The sequence below is a fragment of the Mauremys reevesii genome, linkage group 14 (genome assembly GCF_016161935.1).
Source record: "Mauremys reevesii isolate NIE-2019 linkage group 14, ASM1616193v1, whole genome shotgun sequence".
NCBI classification, from domain to species: Eukaryota; Metazoa; Chordata; order Testudines; family Geoemydidae; genus Mauremys; species Mauremys reevesii.
The window spans coordinates 18,193,344-18,216,553 of NC_052636.1; the positions used below are offsets into that span (position 1 = coordinate 18,193,344).

General features: G+C 52.7%; 1 long non-coding RNA gene across 1 annotated transcript; it reads left to right on the top strand.

The window, feature by feature from the left end:
* Window positions 1-17,607: 17,607 nt before the first annotated feature.
* Window positions 17,608-19,822, top strand: LOC120381668. Its single transcript, XR_005588129.1, has 3 exons — window positions 17,608-17,811; window positions 18,430-18,452; window positions 19,801-19,822. It is a non-coding gene; the product is annotated as an uncharacterized LOC120381668 (long non-coding RNA).
* The last annotated feature ends 3,388 nt before the right edge of the window (window positions 19,823-23,210 follow it).

Genomic DNA, 23,210 nt, shown 5'->3' on the forward strand with positions numbered 1-23,210 from the left:
CACAGCTTCTCTCCCCTGCTGGGCAGTAGGTGGGCGCACATAAATGCCCCAGCGGGCGCCATGGTGCTCGTGGGCACCCTGTTGGGAGCCACTGGTCTACAGCCACGTGCAGATCCCTTTCTTTAGTTGTGAAGCCGATATGTTCTGCTGACGCTGCTAGGTGTAATGCATGTTCAGTAGGGGTTTCTCCCTTACTAATGCTGCAGTGTCCTTCTCCTCTAGGTTAGTATATTAATGATCTCATTTTGGTGTCACGTGTGTCAGTTCGTTGCCATGGCACTCGTGTGCTCAGACATCTGAGGGCTTGGCTACACTTACAAATTTGCAGCGCTGCAGCAGGGTGTGAAAACACACCCTCTCCAGCGCTGCAAATTGCGGCGCTGCAAAGCGCCAGTGTGGTCAAAGCCCCAGCGCTGTCCGTTATTCCCCACAGGGAGGTGGAGTACAGACAGTGCTGGGAGAGCTTTCTCCCAGCGCTGGCGTTGACTACACTGAGCGCATCAAAACGCTGCCGCGGCAGCGCTTTGAAGTGCTAAGTGTAGCCACAGCCTTAGGATGCTCTGCAGAAAAGCTCCTTGAGTGGGGTGATCCACAGGGAGTAGCTCAAACCTCCAAAGGGCCTGGCCGGGGCAGGACATTGGCACAGCAAGGGAGGGGTGTGGCAGTGACATCACAAAGGCCTTTTGCAGGACCTCAGACTATTGGTCCAAGGTGGTGGGGAGGTGGTGACCTCACAGAGAGATGCTGACATCAGCCAGGCAGGACAGGGGTGAGGGAAACCTCAGAGACCCCTGTGGTTTTGCTTCAGCAAGTCTCCTTCTCTGGGTCTCTCTTTGAGGACTGAGGGAGTATTCGGGTTCACGGACATGAGCACCAGGAGGAACCTCTTTCGAGTTTTCTCCTTCCCTTTCAGTGATTTTACTAGAAAACAGCCGTCCCTGTTTAGAAGGTAAGAGCTTCCTCGAGGTTTGAAACCTGTTCAGTCTGATCCATCTGGTGGGAGTTGAATTCTAGGCATGGAAAACACGAGCTTAAGGAGGCAGAATTTTATTGCACACCTGGGATTTTGTCCCTTAGAATCATTGGGGACATTAGGGTTTGTCCTTTTTGTTTCACCTTTTCCTCCATCCCTCCCTCCCTCCTTTCGCTTCTTCTCTTGCTTCTTTTGTCCTTTCTCCTGTTCCCCTCCCAACACCAGGAGGTAGGATGGGGTGTGTGTGTGTGTTGCGGGGGAGGGCTCTGCAACTCCCACTGTGGGAGGTCCACCCAAAAATGTGGGGCTGAAATAGTGCTCAGGCAGTCAGGACCAGATTAACCTTCTGTGGGTCCTGGTACCAAACATATTTGTAGGCCCCTATATAGTCACTGTGGGCCTGGTGGGGCAGTGCCATTGGTGCCATAGGATACCCGCTACTGAACCTCAGAGACATATTTCATTTTGATCACACACCTCTCCATGACTATATGCATTGCTATACACAGCTCCCTCAGCCCCCGGGTTTTCTTATTGAGCTGTACACCCATGTGGGTTTACCAGTGTCCACAGTGAGCAGAACTTTCATAGCGATCAAGGAAACTCCCCAGATTTATCTCCTTCCTCATTCAGACCTTCTCTAGCCATGTCTCCAGTACCCACCCCCCACCCCCCCATGTCACCAGTCACAGCATTGCTTGAACCTTGCAACGGCAGCACTAGGGACTCTAAATCCTCAGCCCTGGCCCTAGGCAGCTGCAGACTCTGCAGTTAGGCACTTCCCTCCTCTAGGCCATGGCTTTAAATACCTGCGATTCCCATCACCTGCAGCAGAGGCCACCAATTCCCACGCCCCCCTCAGCCAGCACCTAGTCGTGCAGAAAGTGAAGCCTGGATGATTTTGGAGGCTGGGATGCCAGGAGATTCCCGTCCCGGAGCAGCAGCTCTGCAACAAGCTCACATGCCCCCCCTCCGCTGTGAGACCAGGACCCTGTGAAGACAGTGGGGTTACCCCGTATAACCAGTTCTGGCCAAATCCTGTTGAAGTGAGTGGGAGGCTTTTCATTGTCTTTAATGGGCTGTGTATAGACGCAAAGGCCCCATTCTAGACTCCAGGAGCAAAGTGCCTGCTGTGTAGCACTGGTTTACTAGTGTAACAGGAAGGTCTCACATCACCTAGTGAATAAGCAACACCTCCTACAGCACCTAACTTTTTCTGAGACGCTTCCCACCCAATTACTAAATGTGAACCTGCTTCCTTACAGGGGCTGAACATATCAGGTGAGATGGTCACAAAAGAGACGGTGAGATGGTGATTCTGAGTTCAGCAGGGATTTTGGATGCGCACAGAACACAGACAGGACTGGTTCCCGCATGGTTACTGCAGTAAAGTGGAATAATTTTCAGCTTGTGTGATTGGAAGATGTCTGGATCCATCTTATAAGACTGTCCTACATAAATGAGGAAAACTTGAGGTGCCTTTATTATTCTTTTGTTCCATTCTTTGTTTCTATGGGGATTTGCCAGTGCAATATCACTGTCTTCCTTTAAACAAGCAAAACTTTAAAAATGGTAATGGCTGTTGAAAATAGCAATTCCAGCCCTAGTGAGCACTGGGAAGACCCCAGCATTTGTTGCTCAATTTTATCCTACTTTTCTACAGCAACTGATAGTGGATCAGCATATTTGATTTGGGAGAAATGAAGTAACAGCTGCCCAAATTGAGCTTGAGCACTCCTGAATTTTGAGGGTGTTCAAATCTGGAAGGCAGGCGCTAGATTCCCTTTCTGAACATTAGCTAAATCTGGAAAGGAAAAAGTCAATTTCTATTTTCATGGCTCAGAAGTGGAAATCCTCCTGTGCTGTTTCTGAAGCTGCCCAGGTCCTCTAGTAAAGCCTCCCCTCCCTTACTTACCATTTTAACTTCTGGTGGGATCCACATACCTCTCTTGCCAGGCTTCAGATAGAAGGGGACACTGTCCATTTAGTCCACCCAGTTCCTTCCTTGGGGCTGCCAGGCGAGGTCACACCAGCATCCCTAAGCCAGTCTGGGAAGTCTTCTGAGGGTGCTACCTGGGCCAAAGTCTTCTACTCCTTGGGCACACTTGTTCCCCATTCACACTGCCACCCACTTCTAGCAGCCAGCTCCCCAGCCACAGCAAGCTGCAGCGCATGGAGTCTCGCAGCTTCCCCCCTCCCTTTCCTGTTGATAGCAGCCAAGGGAATGCTGGGAAATGTAGTTCCTTCCTGCTCCAAGGCAGGAGCTGGCCAAGGAACTACAGCTCCCAGGGCCCCGTGGAGTCTCAGCTCCCATGCTGGATCCAGGCTGCTCTTTCTGCAGAGGAGGATGCGAGTGTTACAGGCCTGGAAAAGCCTTGGCGTTCGTTACACAGGCATTCCCGGCATGTCTTGCTGACTCAATCCGTGTATCCCTTGATCCTTTCCATGGATTCATTGTACAGCTGATGACCCTGGATGGGCCATCAAACAGGCTAGGCAGTGCTGATGCCAATAGATCTGAGGGTGTCACCCAAAAACACAGTCCACAGTCTGGAATACAGATATACCCTACGTATCTATATCTCACAATAGAAAGGTGATACAAACAAAAAAATGATCATACTTGGAAAATTATAACATTTTCCCTGACACCTAATATGGCATATCTAGCACAATTCATTATTAATACCAATATGATAAAATTGCAAAGTAATAATAATAGGAAGCGTCTCACAATTCCATGCAGTGTCACACTTAGTAAACCAGATCCTTGAAGATGCAGAACACTTTGCTTAGGAGGGATTGAAAAATCCACATATCTGCTGGGAACACACACACAGGCCCTGTGTCACTCTGTAATCCTATGTTCACTCTTCTGGAAAATTATGATCAATTTTGTACACAGTATGGTTTGTGAAGTATCACTTGAAATCACATAATCTACTGAATATTATCCTCCTGTTAGAATGTGTAGCAACACTGTATGTAAAGTTATGAGATTTTACTGTAGGATATTACAAAAAGTTACAATTCTGGGGAACACCCACAGACCAGTTCCTCAGAGACAGCAAGGCAAACAGCAATTCGCTGGCAGGGGGAAGGTGTGAAGAAGACATTTACATTCTATCAGAGGGAGACCTGAAACTCATATCTCCAACAGACAGCCTGTCACCATGACTCAGCTGAGAACTGAAGTTGTTTCTAATAGAAAGGACTGAATTATAAAAAGAGGTGAGGAAAATGCTTGGGACTCTCTCTCTCTCCGCCCATGACAAATCCTGAAGAACTGAACTTGGGAGGCAGGGGCAGGTTACGGGGGAGTCCTGGCTGAATGGAAAGCCAGCCTGTCTCAGCACATGGAGAGAGAAACATTTGCTTTGAATCCATTTTAGCTTGTTAACTTAGACGTTAATTTGTGTTTTATCTTTGCATTTCTTTTGTAAACAATTCTGACTTTTATGCCTCATTACCCTTAATGCCTCTCTAGAGAGCGGGCAAGTCTCCCTGGCACTGCTTCTTGCTGACAGACAGGTCCAGAGACAATGACAGAGTCCTGGGGAAGCTGGGAACAGTAACTATGGGCTGGTGGGGTTCAGGGGAGAAAGGGAACAGGAAGGGCAGGGATATCACTGATTGCAGGATCTCAGCAGTACTAGATGTCAGGATAACACATAGTGCAGCTCATTGGAAAACAATCTCAACTATACATAAAATTATGGGGTCTAAATTATGTTTCCACTCGAGAGATTTTGGAGTCACTGTGGACAGTTCTCTGAAAACATCCACTCAACGTGCAGTGGCTGTCAAAAAGCAAACAAGAAGTTGGGAGTCATTAAGAAAGGGATAGATAATAAGACAGAAAATGTCATATTGCCTCTCTATAAATCCATAGTACACCCACATCTTGAATACTGCGTGCAGATGTGGTCTCCCCATCTCAAAGAAGATATATTGGAATTGGAAAAGGTTCAGAAAAGAACAAAAAAAAATTGATTAGGGTATGGAACAACTTCTGTTTGAGGTGAGATTAAAAAGACAGGGACTTTTCAGCTTGGAAAAGAGACAAAGGGGGGATATGAGAGAGGTCTATAAAATCATCACTGGCATGGAGAAAGTGAATAAGGAAGTGTTATTTACTGCTCATAACACAAGGACTAGGAATCACCAAATGAAAATTAATAGGAAGCAGGTTTAGAACAAACAAAAGGAAGTATTTCTTCACACAACGCACACTCAGCCTGTGGGACTCCTTGCCTGAGGAGGTTGTGAGGGCTAGGAATATAACAGGGTTTAAAAGAGAACTGGATAAATCCATGGAGGTTAACTCCATTAATAGCTATTAGCCAGGCTGGGTAAGGAATGGTGTCCTTAGCCTCTGTTTGTCAGAGGGGGGTGATGGACGGCAGGAGAGAGCTCACGAGTCCAGAATGCTGTGGAAGATAGTGCCATAGTGTAGCACTCCTTCCCACTTCCTCACCCTCCAGATCTAGGAGGGTGGAAGTTCCTGCAGTTTTCAAGAGGGGAGAAATGCAAAATCTGTGATTTCACTTCACAGTGTTTGATAAGTGGCTAGAAAGTTATCACGGTGACTGGGCCTGGCCAGGGAATGTTGGGCAGTGCTTGGAGCCAGGATTCTGGCACAAGCTGATCAGAGAGAAGGAACATGGTTAGTAGCAGCCCCAGAGCCTCCATCCAGGGGCCCCAACACCCCAGTACCCAGAACCCAGATCCCCAGCCAGGGTCCCACCAGATATTTCCTGGGACCCAACTCCCAGAATCCCTGGCCAGAGAGATCCCAGATACCCCTCAGAGCCCCACCGGCCAGAGAACCCCCACCAGATCTTCACTGCCAGGCTGGGAATCCCACCAAGAGCCCCCACCAGCGAGGGACCCCAATTAGGAACTCACTGCCTTCCTGGGATTCCCCCACTGCCCTCCTAGGATCCCCGCCTGCCCTTCAGCAGAGAGGTAAGACATGTCCATGCCCTGTCACTAGCAAATAATGGTCACCATGGAGCCACCCCAGAGATGGCTACATCACAGAGACCATTTGTCATGGGGTTTACGATACTTCTGGACCCACACTGCACTCAGAGTGACCTCCTCATCCCATGCCAGCTGGAGAAAAGAAAAGAGTCCAGCCAACTATCCCATTACCAGCTGGGAACCACTGATCCCCCAAACAGGGAGAGACCTCTGGCTTTGATGGGTATTAAATATCTGGCTGGTCTCTTTCTTCGGCAAACATTTTAACAGAGGTAAAGGAGGGAACAAATGATTCACAAAGGAGACGGGAAAGATGATCTCTGGGCAATTTAACTCCCTACAACATCCAGGATGGAGAAGAACTCAGGGCAACAGGTTCCCTCGAAGGAAGAAGTTGGTGGGATTTAGAAACACGGGGAACAGCCCCAAACCAGAGAGGATTTTTAACTAACATTTGATAATGACATAGAAAGAGGGAAATCCTGAGCTTTGAGAGCAACGTTCAGAAATGAAAGAGAAAGGGTGGAACTCTGAGAGATTTTGGATCCATTTTGCAAATTATAGAGAGGAAAGTGGAAAATCAGAGGGATTTTATATCAGTGGTTGATAGGAGGCAAAATCTGAGTGTTTCACATCAATATTTGATAAATGAATAGAGCGGAAACGGGCAACATATGCAAACATTTTGTATCCATGTTCAAGAATCTGAGGAAAGCTGTCAATCTGAGATTTTCTTTGTATTTTATGATGAGAGAGACAAGGAAAAAAATCTCAGGGGATATTCACTTAGAATTAGACAACTAAAGAAAAGTGGGGCAAATATTTAGAGTATTTTATATCAGTCTTTGAGATTTGCAGAGAAAACAAGCCACAAGCTAAGCAATTGATAACATGAGAGAAAAATACCAAGATCTGAGGGGGATTTTATGTTGCTATTAAATAACTAGAGGGAAAAGGGAGACTGTTTGACTGCATTTTATGAGACTATCCAATGTATAAACACAAAGTGATGGTTCCCCCCCCCCCCCACTGCCACCATTCACATGGGCAGCAGGGAGACTGGGAGGAGCTGATTTAAGGGGGGAGGGGGAGCTGGAAGGCTCCCTGGATAAAGGAAGGGGGCGAAGTGGGGGACGGGCAGGTGCCTGGCACCTGAGGGCTGGGGGAAACTGTGTTGGTAGTTTGGGGTCAGTGGGTGGGATTGGGAAACTCGGGTCTGGGCAGTCTCCATGGGGGACACGTGCTTTTCCATCCCCGCCCTGGCAGAGAACGGGCATCTCCTCCCATCCCCACTCCAGGGCAGCCACATGCTGGGGAATGACTCAGGGCAACAATTTCCCACCTAAATGAGGACAAATCACGGCAGATAAAGTGGGGGGGGGGGGGAAGCTGCCACATCGGAGAGATTTTAAATGGACACTTGAGAAGTAGAGAGAGACCAGGGGGAAATCGGGGGAGATTAGAGAGCTCATCATTGGGGAATCTCCTGGATTTTCTAGCCACGTGTGATAATGGGGGAAAAGGGGAAAAGCTGGAGAAACTTTGTAGGTGGGCGGACGCGGCACAAACAGGGCAGCATTCAGTGAACTCACCTCCCCGGGAATTTCCTGGCTGCACAAAACAGTTCAAACGTCCCGCCCAAATGACCTTCCCCCCCCCGCCCGGATGTTGCCTTTTGCCCCCACAGCCCCGCCCCCCGCCTGACCCCATCAATTCCCTGCTCAGCCCTCCTCGCCCTCCCAGCGGAACGTTCCGGCTGATGCGGGCGGGGGAAGGGCAGCGGCTTCAGCAGCTGCTACTGAGCATGCGCAGTGCCCGGGAGTAGCACAGCGCTATTGGGAAGCAGCAAAGAGCAGCATCCCAGCGGGGGGGGGGCGGATCCTGCTGCGGCTCCGAGGCTTCTCCCGGGTTCCCCGGGGCAGAGTCACGTGCCCGCCCCCCCAGCGCCCCCCCGGGTCTCTCACTCCCCGGGGACTCCGGGCGGGGCTGGGGCGGGCAGAGCCCGGGGCTGCCCGGGGGGCGGGGCCCAGCTGGAGAAACCCCCCCCGGCCGGGCCCCCCCGCACAGACCCCCCCGGGGAGCAGCAGCGGCTCAGCCCGGGCCCGGCTCACGCGGAGGCGGCAGCAGCAGCAGCTTTGTTCTCCCGCCCCCAGCGGGGCTCGCACGGAGCATGCGCAGTAACAGCTACTGGACCCCTCCCTTACCTGGGCTGGAGAGGGCGGAAGCGGCCCCGGGGCAGGCTGGGAGATGTAGGTCCTGACTCTCCCGGAAGCGGAAGTGACGTTGGCAGAGGAGCCGGAGCCGGAGCCGGGCTGTAAAGGAGCGTTGGGCGCTGCGGCTCTGCCTGGCTCGGGCGGGGCCGTTGGAGCCTCTCCCGGACTGGAGAAGGGTTGGTGCCGGTGGAGCTTTGGGCATGCGCAGATCGCGGCGGGAGAGCCCTTCATTAACCCTGGGGTCCCTGCGGGGGGCTGGGGGGTGAGACCGGGCGGGACATGTCTGTGCAGCCCGGACATGGGGGAGCTGAGATCCCCTCGGATTTACCGCTGCCCTCCCGTGGGGACCCCCCTCCTCCCCCGTCCTGCCCCCTTTCTCCCTAGAGAGCCACGAGCAGCGCCCAGGGTGACCCCCCCTCCCCCAACCCCTGAGAAGTTCCCTGTCCCCCCCCCCGATTGTGCCCCATTTTCTCTCCCCTTCGCCAGTGGCCAGTTCAGGTCTCAGGTTTGGGGGGTTTCCCCCATTCCCACCTGCAGGGATTTGTCCTTGTGCGGGTGGGAAATGGTTCCCCCGAGTGATTCCTGAGCTGGGCAGAGGGTGAATGGGCAGAGGCTGGGGGGGGCCCTGAGACAGGGACACCTCTGGGCTGGGCTGGGGGGGCCACTCTCTGCTGGCAGGGGGGCCTGGGAAGGGCCAGGAAGGGGAGGGAGGAGCAAGTGTCCCCCATGGAGCTGGCCCAGCCCCAGGTTTCCCCTCCCAGCTCCTTCCCCTCCCCCAGCCTGCCCAACCCAGCAGCCTCCCCCACCCCATCACCTGCTAGTCACGTTCCCACTCCTGTCCCCTGTGAAAGCCACATCACCGAGGGCTCTGCTGGCCATGTGACAAGAAGAATCTGTCCTAGTCTGTTGTTGATTGAATAACCCTGTAAAATCATCTCCAGTTTCCCATCTTTTGTCTTGCACTGTTAAATGGTGACATAAAATCTCCCCAGATGTTGGTTCTTCTCTCTTACATTAGCAAATATTTAGTTTGTGCCCCATTTTCTCCTCAGTTCTGAAATACTGATATCAAATGCTCGAAAATCTTCCCGCTTTTCTCCCCAGGTGTGTGACTGAGATCAGGGCTCCTATTGTACTGAGCGTGGCCCTGTTCTGACAGCTGCTGCAGAGACCCCAACTGCGATCTGGGCCCTGTTCTGCCAGGCACTGAAGAGACCCCAGGTGAGATCAGACCCCACTGTTGTGCCAGGTAAAACTGAGACCTGGACTGAGATCATGCCCCCTTGTGCCAGTCAGCGCATGACTGTGACCCAAACCGCTGCCTCCATTATGCTGGGCACTTCAGAGACCTCAACTGAGATCTGTGTCCCTGTTGGGTCTGGCACTGCACTGACCCTAATGAAGATCACACCCCACCACTGTACTGGGCACTGCACAGACCCTGACAGAGATCCTGCCAGTTGCTGCAGGGGCCCTAAACAAAATCCGGGATCCTGTAATGCTGGGAGTTGCAGAGTCCCCGACTGAGGTCAGGCTCCCTGGTGTGCAGGGCTCTGCACCGACACTGACCAAGATCAGGGTCCCCATTGTGACAGGTGCTGAACAGACACCAAGAGTATCTCTACCCTGCCACTAAAACCCCAGCTGGCCCATGCCAGGTGATTCAGGCTCACAGGGCTCAGGCGAAGGGGCTGTTTAATTGCAGTGTAGATGTCTGGGCTCGGGCTGGGGCCAGGCTGTAGGACCCTGCGACGTGGGAGGGTGCCAGACCTTGGGCTGCAGCCCCAGCTGGAACATGGACACCACAATTAAACAGCCCCACAGCCTGAGCCGTGTGAGCCCAAGTCAGCGGGCACGGGCCAGCCACCGGTGTCTAACAAGTTTGCATGGAGAATTTGGGGCAAAACTGGGAACTGAACCCAGATTGTTTGAATTCTTGCCTCTCCCCTTAACCCCAAGCCCAGCGTGTGTGTGTGCAGCGTTGTTTTGGTCTGTGTTTGCCTTGCATTGGCTTCCAAGGGAGGCTGTGGAATTTCCTTCACTGGAGGTTTTTAAGACCAGGTTAGAGATACACCAGTCTGGGAATGTCTAGGGATACTTGGTTCTGCCTCAGCACAGGGGGCTGGAGTAGACTCCCTCTCAAGATCCCTTCCAGGCCTACACTGAAATAATTCTCTTTTGTGCTGTGTCCTGTTCTACACTGAGCTGTTTTGCATGGTGCCATTTGGAACTGTGATCGCACCATGTTGTGTAGCAGTTTTATGATGCCTCAGCTTGTTTGGTACCTGTGCTGTGTTGGTTTGAGTTGAGCTATTTTCCATTGTCTGCTTTTGCCCTAGGATGTCATCGTTTGCATCGTGTTGCTTTCTTCTCCTTTGTATTGTCATTTTATGCTGTGGAGTGTAGGTTGTGGTTGCCCCCCACCCCCCGAATTGCCTGACATTATGTTGTGGTGGGTTTTATTCTGTATGTTGGGTTTTTATATGTATATATTTCATGGCATCCTAGACATGTAGGGCTAGATAAGACCTCAAGATGTCATCAAGTCCAGCTCCCTCTGCTGAGGCAGGAGCAAGTATCTGTAGGTTATCTCTGACAGAGCTTTGTCCTACTTGTTCTTAAAAACTTCCAGGGACAGAGACTCCCCAGCCCCCCTTGTAAGACTATTCCCGAGCTGACCTCCCTTAGCTCTGGAGACACCCACACAGAGTTTAGTGGTGAGCAGCTCTGGAGAGAGAGGAGACCCCAGTGAGTGGGCAGCTGGGTAAAGAGACTGAAGTTGGGAGGAGAAACATTGACATGTCCAAGGTCACCCAGGCTGTCCGTGACCGAGCTAGAAATAGGTTCTAGTGCCACCGTACTGCTGTTTCTGAAGGTCTCTGCCACCCTGGTGTTTTAGGCACTGGTGCAAACCCTTAGTACAGATAGAATTTACACTAGTGCACTCTGATTGGCACTGGTGCACCATGTCCCAGTTTGAAGGTTTGAGGTGGGGGCTGGGGGAAGTGACCTCACAGAGGCCTGGGGCTGGCTGACCAGTGCAGCTGGTAAGGGAGGGGCAGCAGTGAGTGCTGGAGGTATGAGCCAGGAGCACAGCCCCACAGGGCTGGACACTGACTTCTCCTGACCCAGGGACACCCGCCCAGTGAGGTGGTTTGTCCACGGATGCACAGGCCGTCTTGGCAGGGCAGCTCAGCTGCAGTCCCTGCACACCTCTTCCTGCAGCCTAATACAGTGTGCTCGGGGGCCTTCCCAAGCTGCGGGTGACGGGGCTCTGGAGCTAACAGGGTCTGTTCCTGGCTCTGTCACAGACCTGTTCAGTGACCGTGGGGAAGTCACAGCCCCTCTCTCTGTAGCGCTGTCTTCAGTGACTCGAGAGCACGGGCACCAGCCTCGGGCAGACTGGTAAGAAGCAGGGAACAAACCCCAAATTGGGTGTGAGGTCTGTATGGAGATTTCACCAACCTAGAATCCAGTGTAAACACTTCAGGCTCTGTAACAGCATTAACATGGAATCACAGCCAGTCCCCTTGGGTGATCCCATATATCTCACCACGCAGGTGAGCTCACCTTTGTGACAGATGGTCCCTTACTCCAGGGGTTCTCAACCTTTTTCTTTCTGAGCCCCCCCCCGCTATAAAAACTCCACTGCCCACGTGGGCCTCAATCCCTGGTTTTCTGCATATAAAAGCCAGGGCTGGTGTTAGGGGCAGCAAGCAGGGCAACTGCCTGGGGCCCCATGCCACAGGGGCCCCCACAAAGCTACATTGCTCAGGCTTTGGCTTCAGCCATGGTGGTGGGGCTCAGAACTCTGGACTTCAGCCCCATGCGCTGGGACTTCAGCTTTCTGCCCTGGGCCTCAGCGAGTCTAATGCCGGCCTTGCTTGGTAGCCCCCTGAAAGCTGCTCATGGCCCCCCAGGGGGCCCCAGACCCCTGGTTGAGAACCACTGCCTTACCCCACGAATCACAGCAATGTTCAGGTTACTGCCAGGCCCAAAGGACCAGTCACTTCCTTAGGTCAATTGAATCTTAGATCTTCCAACAAAGACAACACTTGTAGCTAGTCCTGTCATAACCTGTATTAAGACTTATTTAAAAGGAAACAAGAGTTGTTGACAAAGTTAAAGCAGGTAATCCTATAGATGCAGACGAGTTGCAGTCTTAAATTTCAAAGGTAATAGAAGCTTCTCTAACAGGGGCGGCTCTAGACACCAGCGCGCCAAGCAGGCGCTTGGGGCGGCCGTTTCCCGGGGGGGGCGGCATTTGGCTCGGTGGAGCTCCGCGGCATGCCTGCGGCAGGTCCACGGAGCCGGGACGAGCGGACCTGCCGCAGGCATGACTGCGGCGGTCCGTCTTCCCGCGGCTCGGTTGAGCTCCGCGCAGGCATGACTGCGGCGGGTCCCTCTTCCGCGGCTCCGGTTGAGCTCCGCGGGCGCGACTGCGGCAGGTCTGCTCGTCCGGGCTCCGGTGGACCTGCCGCAGGCATGCGGCAGGAGCTCAACCGAGCCGCGGAAGAGGGGACCCGCCGCGGGACCGGGGAAGGGCGGCGCAGCGCTCCGCGCTGCTTGGGGCAGCCCGATTTCTAGAGCCGCCCCTGTTCTCTAATAAGCAAGTTCTACATATTCTTTAGGACTAACCCCGGCTAGGCAGCTGGGGATCTCGTGCTTATGCCTAGAAACTTTGCCCCGCAGAGTCCAAGCAGCATACAGATCATCAGTTCCCTCTGTATGGGGTTTTTCATCCCCTTCCTGGCATGTGCTCTGAGCTGGAAACTCAGCTAATGGGAAATCAAGAGCACAACAACAGTTTTGTGTATTCGTTAATATCCCATAATAGTCTCTCTGGTGTGGATGGACCTTTCCTGCCAGGCAGGGTGTAATGCATTCTGTTGCCAATCAGCACTTCACCTAGGTAAAGTCTCTCTCCTGTCTGGTGATTTACAGAGCCACAGAGGCTCACAATGCAACTAGTCAGATGTTAACCCAGGCAGCAACTCACAAGTGTTCAATGAAGTCTAAACACTAAACACATTCTTATGTTCACAGTCTGTATGAGGAGTATCTACTCATTGGGACTCGCTGGGGAGCCACAGAAAGGAACAAGATGTGCTGAGGCAAGAAGGCCCAGTCTCAGAGCCCCCGGGGTCACGCTTGTCAAAAGCTAAAACTAGGCCCAGCCCATGAAGGGGGCACTGCCAGGAGAGACTGGATAAAGGCTGGAGCATCCAACAACTTAGTTACCCTGAGAGAGCTGCCTGGCGGACAGTGACAGGGCGAATCCCCAGAGGGACTCCTTTGATTCTGCTCGTCTCTGGCCTTTGGTTCATAGAATCACAGAACTGGAAGGGACCTCGGGAGGTAGCTAGTCCAGTCCCCTGCCCTCAAGGCAGGACGAAGTATTATCTAGACCAGGAGTGGCCAACCTGAGCCTGAGAAGGAGCCAGAGTTTACCAATGTACATTGCCAAAGAATCACAGTAATATGTCAGCAGCCCCCCATCAGCTCCCACCCCCTGCTCCCAGCGCCTCCCACCCATGGGAAGCCACAATAATCAGCACCTCCCCCTCCCTCCTCGCACCTCCCGATCAGCTGTTCACGCTATGCAAGACACTGGGGGTGGGGGGGCGGGAATGGAGCAAGGGCACTGCAGGCTCAGGGAAGGAGTGGACTGGGGGCAGGGCCTGTAGCTGAGTAGTGAGCACACCCAGCACACTGGAAAGTTGGTGCCTGTAGCTCGAACCCCGGAGTTGGTGCCTATACAAGGAGCCGCATATTAAATTCTAAAGAGCCACATGTTGCCCACCCCCGATCTAGACCATCCCTGAGAGGTGTTTGTCCAGCCTGCTCTTAAAAATCCCCAACGATGGAGATTCCACAACCTCCCTAGGCAATTTATTCCCGTGCTTAACCACCCGGACAGTTAGGGAGTTTTTCCTAATGTCCAACCTAAACCTTCCTTGCTGCAATTTAAGCCCATTGCTTTTTGTCCTGTCCTCAGAGGTTAAGAACAATGCTTCTCCCTCCTCTTTGAAACAAAATTTTATGTACTTGAAAGCTGATCATATCTTCTCCAGACTAAACAAACGCAGTTTTTTCAGTCTTCCCTCATAGGTAGACCTTTAATCATTTTTGTTGCTCTTCTCTGGACTTTCTCCAATTTGTCCACATCTTTCCTGAAATGTGGCCCCCAGAACGGGACACAATACTCCAGTTGAGACCTAATCAGTGTGGAGTAGAGTGGAAGAATTACTTCTCGTGTCTTGCTTACAATACTGCTGCTAATACAGATCAGAATTATACTTGCTTTTTTGGCAACAGTGTAACACTTGGACTCATATTTAGCTTGTGATCCACTGTGACTCCCAGATCCGTTTTTGCAGTGCTCCTTCCTGGGCAGTCATTTCCTGTCTTGTATGTGTGCAACTGATTGTTCCTTCCTAAGTGGAGTACTTTGCATTTGTCCTTATTGAATTTCATCCTGTTTACTTCAGACCATTTCTCCAGTTTGTCCAGATCATTTTGAATTTTAATTCTATCCTCCAAAGCACTTGCAACCCCTCCCAGCTTGGTATCGTCCACAGACTTGATAAGTGTAAAAGAGCTACTGGGAGAGTTTCACCATGTGTCAGAGGGTTACAGCCTGGTGGGAGGGCGCTAGGCCTGTACTGGGATAAGGTCACTCTCTGCTTCACAGTGTGGCAGAACCGGGAATGTCCATTGCCAGGGAAAAATGCTGGGGGGAATCGACATGTGGAAAGGACAGAAACCCTGGCTGAATTCTCTCACATTGCCCCTCTCACCCTGGCAGGCTACAGAAGAATGTCCACGTTTCACCCCAAATCATCCCCTCCTCCCAGCAGGAAGGAAATGGCTGCAGTGGAGCTGGCTCAGGTAAGGGATTCTCAGGGATGGGTTCTGCTTGGAGGGACAGGAGCAGTATATTTATAGGAGGGTGGGATCTGCTAGAAGTAGTGGGAGGCAGGAACTATCTAGGGTGTGGAATGGGAGGGGACAGGATGTGACAAACCTTCTGAGACTTGTGTACTCTAGGGTGTGATGGGTTGTCACCCCGGGGTGCAGTCTGGGGGGCTTCTGGGAACCGCTGTGCCATCTAACCCTCAAGCTGGGCTGGCCCTTCTCTCACTGCTTTGCTGGAGATTCAGCCAGCCTCTCCAGGGCCTGTTATCACCCAACACGACAGCAGGTGGCGCCATGCAGCCAACTAAGCTACCTGAGTGCTTTACCTAAGCCGCTCAAGGACAGATAGAGACAACAGCCAATTTCCCAGCGATAAGTGATAGCAAACAGATCAAAGCAGATGACTTAGCAAATAACCAAAAACTCAAACCAAGCCTAACATACTATCTGGATAGAATTTGAATTAGCAATTTCTCACCCTGACTGATGATAGAAGCAGTCCACCAAGTTTCCATACACAAGCTAGAAATCCCATGTTCAGATCTGGCCTTGTGGGAGCTTTGGGGACTAGCGCTGGGGAAAGTGGGGGACTGTCTGAAGTTGGCTGCTTGGGATGTGGGTGAGGCCCCGGGGAGCTGGGGGTTGGGCTGCACCCCTGTCACTGCAGCCTGGGGCCCTGCGTTTCCTCTGGAAAAGCTGCTCCCTGTTTCACCGGCTCCTCTCAGTCTGAGTCCCAGGGACCCTGCACTGGCGTCTGCAGGGCAGGACGGGCCCTGAAATCTGGCAGCTGGGATGTTTGCAGCAGTTTCTAACCCTCCTTCCCCTGCTTCTTCCAGGAGGCCCCACAAAAGCATCTGGCCCCTCTGGGAAAAGAGAGAGAAGCAGCCAAAGCCGAGGAGGAGCGGCAGAGCGAGGAGCTGCTGGTAGGTGCCCAGAGCCCCCCTGCCACTTAGGTTTGCCTGGCATAAGAATGACCTGGTGAGTGCAGGGCCCACCCTGCCAGCCTCAGCCAGGGACCCATCCCCGCTGGAGCCCAGGGAGCCTGCAGGGTCAGACACGGGGGTAACGTGATGCCCTTAGGACGCAGGAGGCTGCTGGGCAGGAGAGGGTCAGTCTGTGTTAGCCTGGAGCCCCTGCCCACGGGCTGTCTGGATGTCACAGTGACCAGGGATCCTTTCTAGCTCCTGGGGGGATGGGGAGGAAGGAGATGAAATGTGGGCTGCAGAGATGGAGGATTTGGCTCAGTGCACGTTGACGAGGTTTTGGGGAGAAGTGTCCCTCCTGTAGGTGATGTACAGCTCACCCCGGTCCTGATCCCTCCTCCCTTCCCGGGATAAATGAACTTCCCATCCCCCACTGCAAGAGATCTTGTGTTCTGGTAAATAACTCTGCCACCCGCCCCCAGGTGCATTTATGATTTTCCCCTGTTATGGAGCAGATGAATTTCAATGTTGATAAATGCAAAATAGTGCACATTGGAAAAGATAATATCAAATGCACATGAAATGATGGGGTCTAAATTAGCTGTTACCGCTCAAGAAAGAGATTTTGGAGTCACTGTGGATAGTTCTCTGGGAACATCCACTGAATCTGCAGCAGCAGTCAAAAAAGCAAACAGAATGTGGGGAATCATTAGGAAAGGGATAGACAATAAAACAGAAAATATCCTATTGCCTCTATATAAATCCATGGTATGTCCACATCTTGAATACTGTGTACAGATCTGGTCGCCCCATCTCAAAAAAGATACATTGGAATTGGAAAAGGTTCAGGGAAGGTCAGCAAAAATGATGGATACGGAACAGCTTCCGTATGAGGTGAGATTAATAAGACTGAGGCTATGGCTACACTCCGCAGCTTTTAGCGACACGACTGTGCCGCTACAGCCGTTCTGCTGCCAGGCGCGCAGTGTAGCTGCTCTTTGTTGGCAGGAGAGAAGTGCCAGTGTAGACAAAGCCTGAGACTGTTCACCTTGGAGAAGAGACGACTAAGGGGGGATATGGTAGAGGTCTATAAAATCATGACTTGTGTGGCGAAAGTAAATAAGGAAGTGTTATTTCCTCCTCATAACACAAGAACTAGGGGTCATCCAGTGAAATGAATAGGCAGCAGGTTTAAAACAAACAAAAGGAAGTATTTCTTCACCCAACACACAGTAAACCTGTGGAACCCCTTGCCAGGGGATGTTGTGAAGGCCAAGACACTAACAGGGTTCTAAAAAGAACTAGAGAAGTGCATGGAGGACAGGTCCCTTAGGGGCTATTAGCCAGGATGGGCAGGGATGGTGTCTCTAGCCTCTGTTTGCCAGAAGCTGGGAATGGGCGACAGGGGATGGGTCACTTGATGATTCTCTGTTCTGTTCATTCCCTCTGGGGCACCTGGCATTGGCCACTGTCAGAAGACAGGATACCGGGCTAGATGGGCCTTTGGTCTGACCCAGTCTGGCCGTTCTTATGTTCTATGTTCCCCTGTTACGGAGCCGCCCTCTCCCTGTTGCAGAAACAGACGGAAGCCGAGAGGCAGAAGATCGTCTGGGAGTGGCAGGAGCTGCGAGGGTTTCTGGAGGAGCAGGAGCAGCGGCTGCTGGCCCGGCTGGAGGAGCTGGAGGGAGCCATTGTCAAGCGAAGGGATGAGGGTGTCTGCAGCCTGTCCTGGCAGATTTCCCTGCTCAGCGAGAGGGGAGGAGAGAAGGGGCAGCAGCCGCTGAGCCAACCCCTGCAGGTCAGGCTGTCGTTGCAATGATCATACGCAGCGTTTCTCTAGGCGCGTCTGAGCTCTAGACCCCAAAGCACTTTACAGAGTGTGGTCAGGGGCATTATCCCTATGGGACAAATGGGGAAAGTGAGGCAGAGGGAGGGGCAGAGCCCTGCCCAAGGTCACCCAGTGAGTCTGGCAGCGGCGCCAGGGATGTGCCCTGGGAGTCCTGGATGCTGCAGCCCCAAGACCTTCTCTCCTGGAGATGTCTCTCTGCATTTGCACTTGGAGGGTGAAATCCCCTCCCCCACCATGCTATGGTCCCGAGCCAGGCCTAAGGCCCCTGTCACTGGAGGTTAATGGGTTTAGTGGGGCCAGGGGCCTTCTGGGTGTCTCAGCACTGGGGGGAATTTGATTCTCAATGTAGAGAAATATCTTCTGCCTGTAAAGTGCCCGGGGAGAAGATTTCCACAGTGGGACCTGCCCGCAGGGATTGCTGGGGCTGTTAGGGGGGCAGCAGCTCTGGGAATGTAAATCTGAAATTCCCCTACTGCCTGAGGCCTCAATGGTGACCCCTGCAGAGCAGGAGGCCTCCCCGCCCAGGGACACTCCCCCTGACGGCCTCCTCTTTCTCTCCCTCTTTAGGGTGCTGGGAGCACTGTGGGCAGGTAAGTTCTGGGCTCCATTTCGCTCCCCCCAATGGGCCGTTAGGTTTATTACTGCACTGAATAGGAATCTGCCCCCTGCCCTGGGAGCGTGTGATTCTGGCTCCCCTAGTGGCTGACTCGGGTAGGAGACGAGCCGGTTACTGTCTGGTCGCTCATGAGGTCACAGCAGGGCTGCTAGACTCAGGGCCAATGGGACAGACCAGGCCTGTCTCCTGGGCTGACGTGGCCGCGTCACGTACTCAGAGGGCGCAGAATCTCAGCTTTCCCATTTGTTAAAGTGAGTTGCCGGCCCTCAGCACCTCCCCAGTGTGAACGGAGACAGTGTTGCCTTGCTGGGGCTGCCCGCAGCCTGAAGCCGTAGCTCTGAGAGCGTGAACTCTCCTGTCCCCTGTTAATGTCATCGGGGTGTCAACGGAAATGGCAGCACTTTGATGTGAACATTAAACGTTCCCTGGCTGATCACTCGAGCAGGTGGAACGGGGAGAGGGCGGGAGTGAAGCCTTTGTGGGGTGGGAATAGGGGTTGCTGTAGGGAGGGAAGAACAGAGGAGACAAAAGGACAAGGAAGCGAGAGAGAAATGGAGAAAGGAGGGTGGGAAAGGCAGGGAAACACAGGGAAGAACCAGCAGGGCCCTACAGGGGTGTCCAGGAGGGGGCTGTTTTCCTCCTGAGTGACACTGAGTGTGACAGACAAAGACTTGGCAAAATACTAAGAACTAAAATTTTATTTCCCATACGAAGGGCAGATTCCCCCCTTGTTCTTCGTACGTGGGTGTCCCATGGAGAGCAGTGGGTGTTCTGCTGTGACTGGAGCAGGGCACAGAGTCCTAACCTGATGCCCTGGCCACTGGCCGTAACGGACAGGGCAGTGTGGCCCTCTCTGCCAAAGGAGCTGGACGTCCCAGGGTTACTGCTTCAGCTGAAGGGTTGGGGGGTTTTGGCATTAAAGGGCCCATGTTCATTCCCTGCTGGAGCCCTGGGCTCTGTCTGTGGCCACTGTCAGCATGTAGGACCTGCCCACTCTCTGGTCTGTGTCTCCTCCCTTTCCACATAATCCCCGTGCTGGTGCCCCTTGTTACTGCCGTAAACCAGCATAGGGGGGGGCTCTGCCCCCCCCCCCCCCCCCGAACCAGAGCATCCCTGAGAAAGCCCCTGAACAATGTCTCCGTTCCTTGCTCTAGTGTCTCCCCACTTCCCGTCTCTCTGGGGAGCACAGGGCTGAGGTGACTCACCCTGACATTGACTATCTCAGGCTACAAAGCTCAGATCCAGGTTTTGTGAAGTTTGGGGGTTGCTGGGCTCACGGTCTGGGGCTCAGGCCTATTTCTCACCCCTCCTTTCCCCAGCAGGGAGGACGGGACGTTTCGGAAGCCAGAGCCGGCGTTTGCGGAGCTGGAGAAGAGACTCAGCGATTTCTCTCTGCAAAGTGCCGTGCTGCAGGAGGTGCTGCTGGGATTCAAAGGTGAGTTGGAGTCTGGGGGTGGCGTCTCCTCTGGTTAGAGCGACCCTGACCCTGGGAAGGAGTCAAGGACTCTAGTGACGTCACTGATCCTGGGCTCCATCTCTCAGCGCAGCTCAGCGAGTCGCCCTTCCCCATGGAGCAGCCCTGTGGGGCTGGCTCTGTCTGCAGCGGCTGCATTATCGGCCTCTAATCTCGGTCACCATCTCGTAGTTAACAGCAGTTCCATTAATAAGCAATGGGGGTTTCTCCATGAATGTGAGGGCCTGAATTCTCATCTCTCCTATCTTCTCCTTCCGCTAGAGACGCTGCGACGGGAGCTGGGGAGCGACACAGGTACGTGTCTGTCTCTGACTGGCCAAGGGGAGGTTTCAGCCCAATAACCATGTTAACGACAGGGGATTGCAGCCTCCAGCAGCTGGAGGCTGTTTAACAATGGGAAGCGATGTTACTTTGTTCTTGCACCACTATATTTTCAACTGACTTGTCTCTTAAATATTTTAGCTCAGGGATCAGCAACCTTTGGCACGCGGCTCACCAGGGTAAGCACCCTGGCAGGCCGGGCTGGTTTGTTCACCTGCGATGTTGGCAGGTTTGCCCGATCGCGGCTCCCACTAGCCACAGTTTGTCACTCCAGGCCAATGGAGGCGGTGGGAAGTGGCAGGCAGCACATCCTTCAGCCTGCGCCGCTTCCTGCATCCCCCATTGGCCTGCGACGGCAGACCGCGGCCAGTGGGAGCTGCAATCGGCCGACCCGTGGACGTGGCAGGTAAAGAAACTGGCCCGGCCCACCAGGGTATGTGGATTGGAGTTTCCCCAAGGTCCTTTAAGTGTTTCTTGATTGGGCACTTGATTTGCAAATTCCTTTCTGAAGAAGCTGACCTAATGCTTTACTAAGGCTACTTCAGAATCAAAACACTGATGTACAAGAACGTAGCCAATATTCATAACTTTAACTGCAAAAATGATACACCCACACAGGTAGTATCATCATCATCATCAGCAAATTATAACCTTTTCATAGGCACCTTACACGACAACCGTTGTACAACATTTGCTGCAAATATATGTGGTTGCACCAATGAACTACACAATCACAGGTTATATTAATAACATCACAGCCAGGGCTGGTGTTAGGGGGTAGCAAACAGGGCAACCTCCTGGGGCCCCAGACCCCCACAAAACTACATTGCTTCAGCCCTGGGCGGTGGGGCTCAGGGGCCCAGACTTCAGCCCCATGCGCTGGGACTTCAGCTTTCTGCCCTGGGCCTCAGCGAGTCTAATGCCGGCCTTGCTTGGCAGCCCCCTGAAAGCTGCTCCTGGCCCCCCCACTCATGGCTGAGAACCACTGCCTTACCCCACGAATCACAGCAACGTTCAGGTTACTGCCAGGCCGAAAGGACCAGTCACTTCCTTAGGTCAAATGACTCTTAGATCTCCCAACAAAGACAACACTTGTAGCCAGTCCTGTCACAACCTGTATTAAGATTTATTTGAAAGGAAATGAGAGTTGTTTACAAAGTTAAAGCAGTGTGACAAAGCTCTGTCCTTGTCTCCATGGGCCCTGCATTTCCTGGTGGATTTCGCTAGCCTCAGAGGCTCACTGTGACCCTCCACGTAGCCCTTCTCTCTAGGGACAAGGGTCACAGCCCACTGAGCCATTTTCATCGTAAGCCAGCGAGGGAGGGGAGGCAAAGCTCCCCTCCCTTGCACAGTCTCTGTTGTCTCCCAGTCTCAGTGATTAATCAGGGCAGCAAAGGGGGAGCCCAGGACCCCCCTCTACTCTAGGCTCCAGCCCAGGGACCCTAATAGTATCAGCTGTGGTATCTGACCTTTTAGAAACAGGACACATACAATTCCCTGTTCTACTTCCCCACAGCAGCCCCCACTTCCTCAGGCTCCACTTCACCCTTATCTCAGGGCTTCCTTCCTTGTGCCTGATCTGGTGTGTACTGCTCCGTCGCTCCCACAGCTCCTGTTCTGCACACCCACCTGCCTAACTGGGAGCTCTTTAACTAGTTTCAGCCAGCCCCTGATTGGCTTCAGGGGTCCCAATCAACCTAGCTGTCTCCACAGCTTTCTGGAAGGATGTTAATTGGCCCCAGGTGTCTTGATTAACCTGGAGCAACTGTCCTTTGGTTACCATGGTAACAGGGATTTGTTTAGCCTGGGGCTAACATACCTGTTTCTCACTACTTTCCTAGAGCCAGCTGGCCTTGCCCTGTCACAGCAGCTAATCATCCAGATGCAGACAAATTACAGTCTTAAATTTCAAAGGTAATAGAAGCTTCTCTAATAAGCAAGCTCTGCATATTCTTTAGGACTAACCCCGGCTAGGCAGCTGGGGATCTCGTGCTTATGCCTAGAAACTTTGCCCCCCAGAGTCCAAGCAGCATACAGATCATCAGTTCCTTCTGTATGGGGTTTTTCATCCCCTTCCTGCCATGTGCTCTGAGCTGGAAACTCAGCTAATGGGAAGTCAAGAGCACAACAGTCTTTTGTCTTTAACATCCCATAATAGTCTCTCTGGTGTGGATGGACCTTTCCTGCCAGGCAGGGTGTAATGCATTCGGCTGTCAATCAGCACTTCACCTAGGTAAAGTCTCTCTCCTGTGTGGTGATTTACAGAGCCACAGAGGCTCACAATGAAACTAGTCAGATATTAACCCAGGCAGCAACTCACAAGCATTCAATAAAGTCTAAACATGTTCTTAGAATCCTAATACCTGTTTTAACAATAGTAACACAGTTGAGTCAGACCGATTCCACTGTGTGTTTGTCCATGTTCAATTAAGACATAGAGGCTTGTGTAAGAGCTAACACCTCGTCTGCCAGTGTCACAGGCAGGATGAGCAGGATGGTGTCTCTAGCCTCTGTTTGCCAGAAGCTGGGAATGGGCGACAGGGGATGGATCATTTGATGGTTACCTGTTCTGTTCATTCCCTCTGGGGCACCTGGCATTGGCCACTGAGCTAGATGGACCATTGCTCTGATGCAGTGGGCCCTTCTTATGTTCACAGTCTGTATGAGGAGTATCTACTCATTGGGACTCGCTGGGGAGTCACAGAAAGGAACAAGATGTGCTGCGGCAAGAAGGCCCAGTCTCAGAGCCCCCGGGGTCACGCTTCCCAAAGGCTAAAACTAGGCCCAGCCCATGAAAGGGGGCACTGCCAGGAGAGACTGGATAAAGGCTGGAGCATCCAACAACTTAGTTAACCTGAGAGAGCTGCCTTGGGGACAGTGACAGGGAGAATCCCCAGAGTGACTCCTTTGATTCTGCTCTTCTCTGTCCTTTGGTTC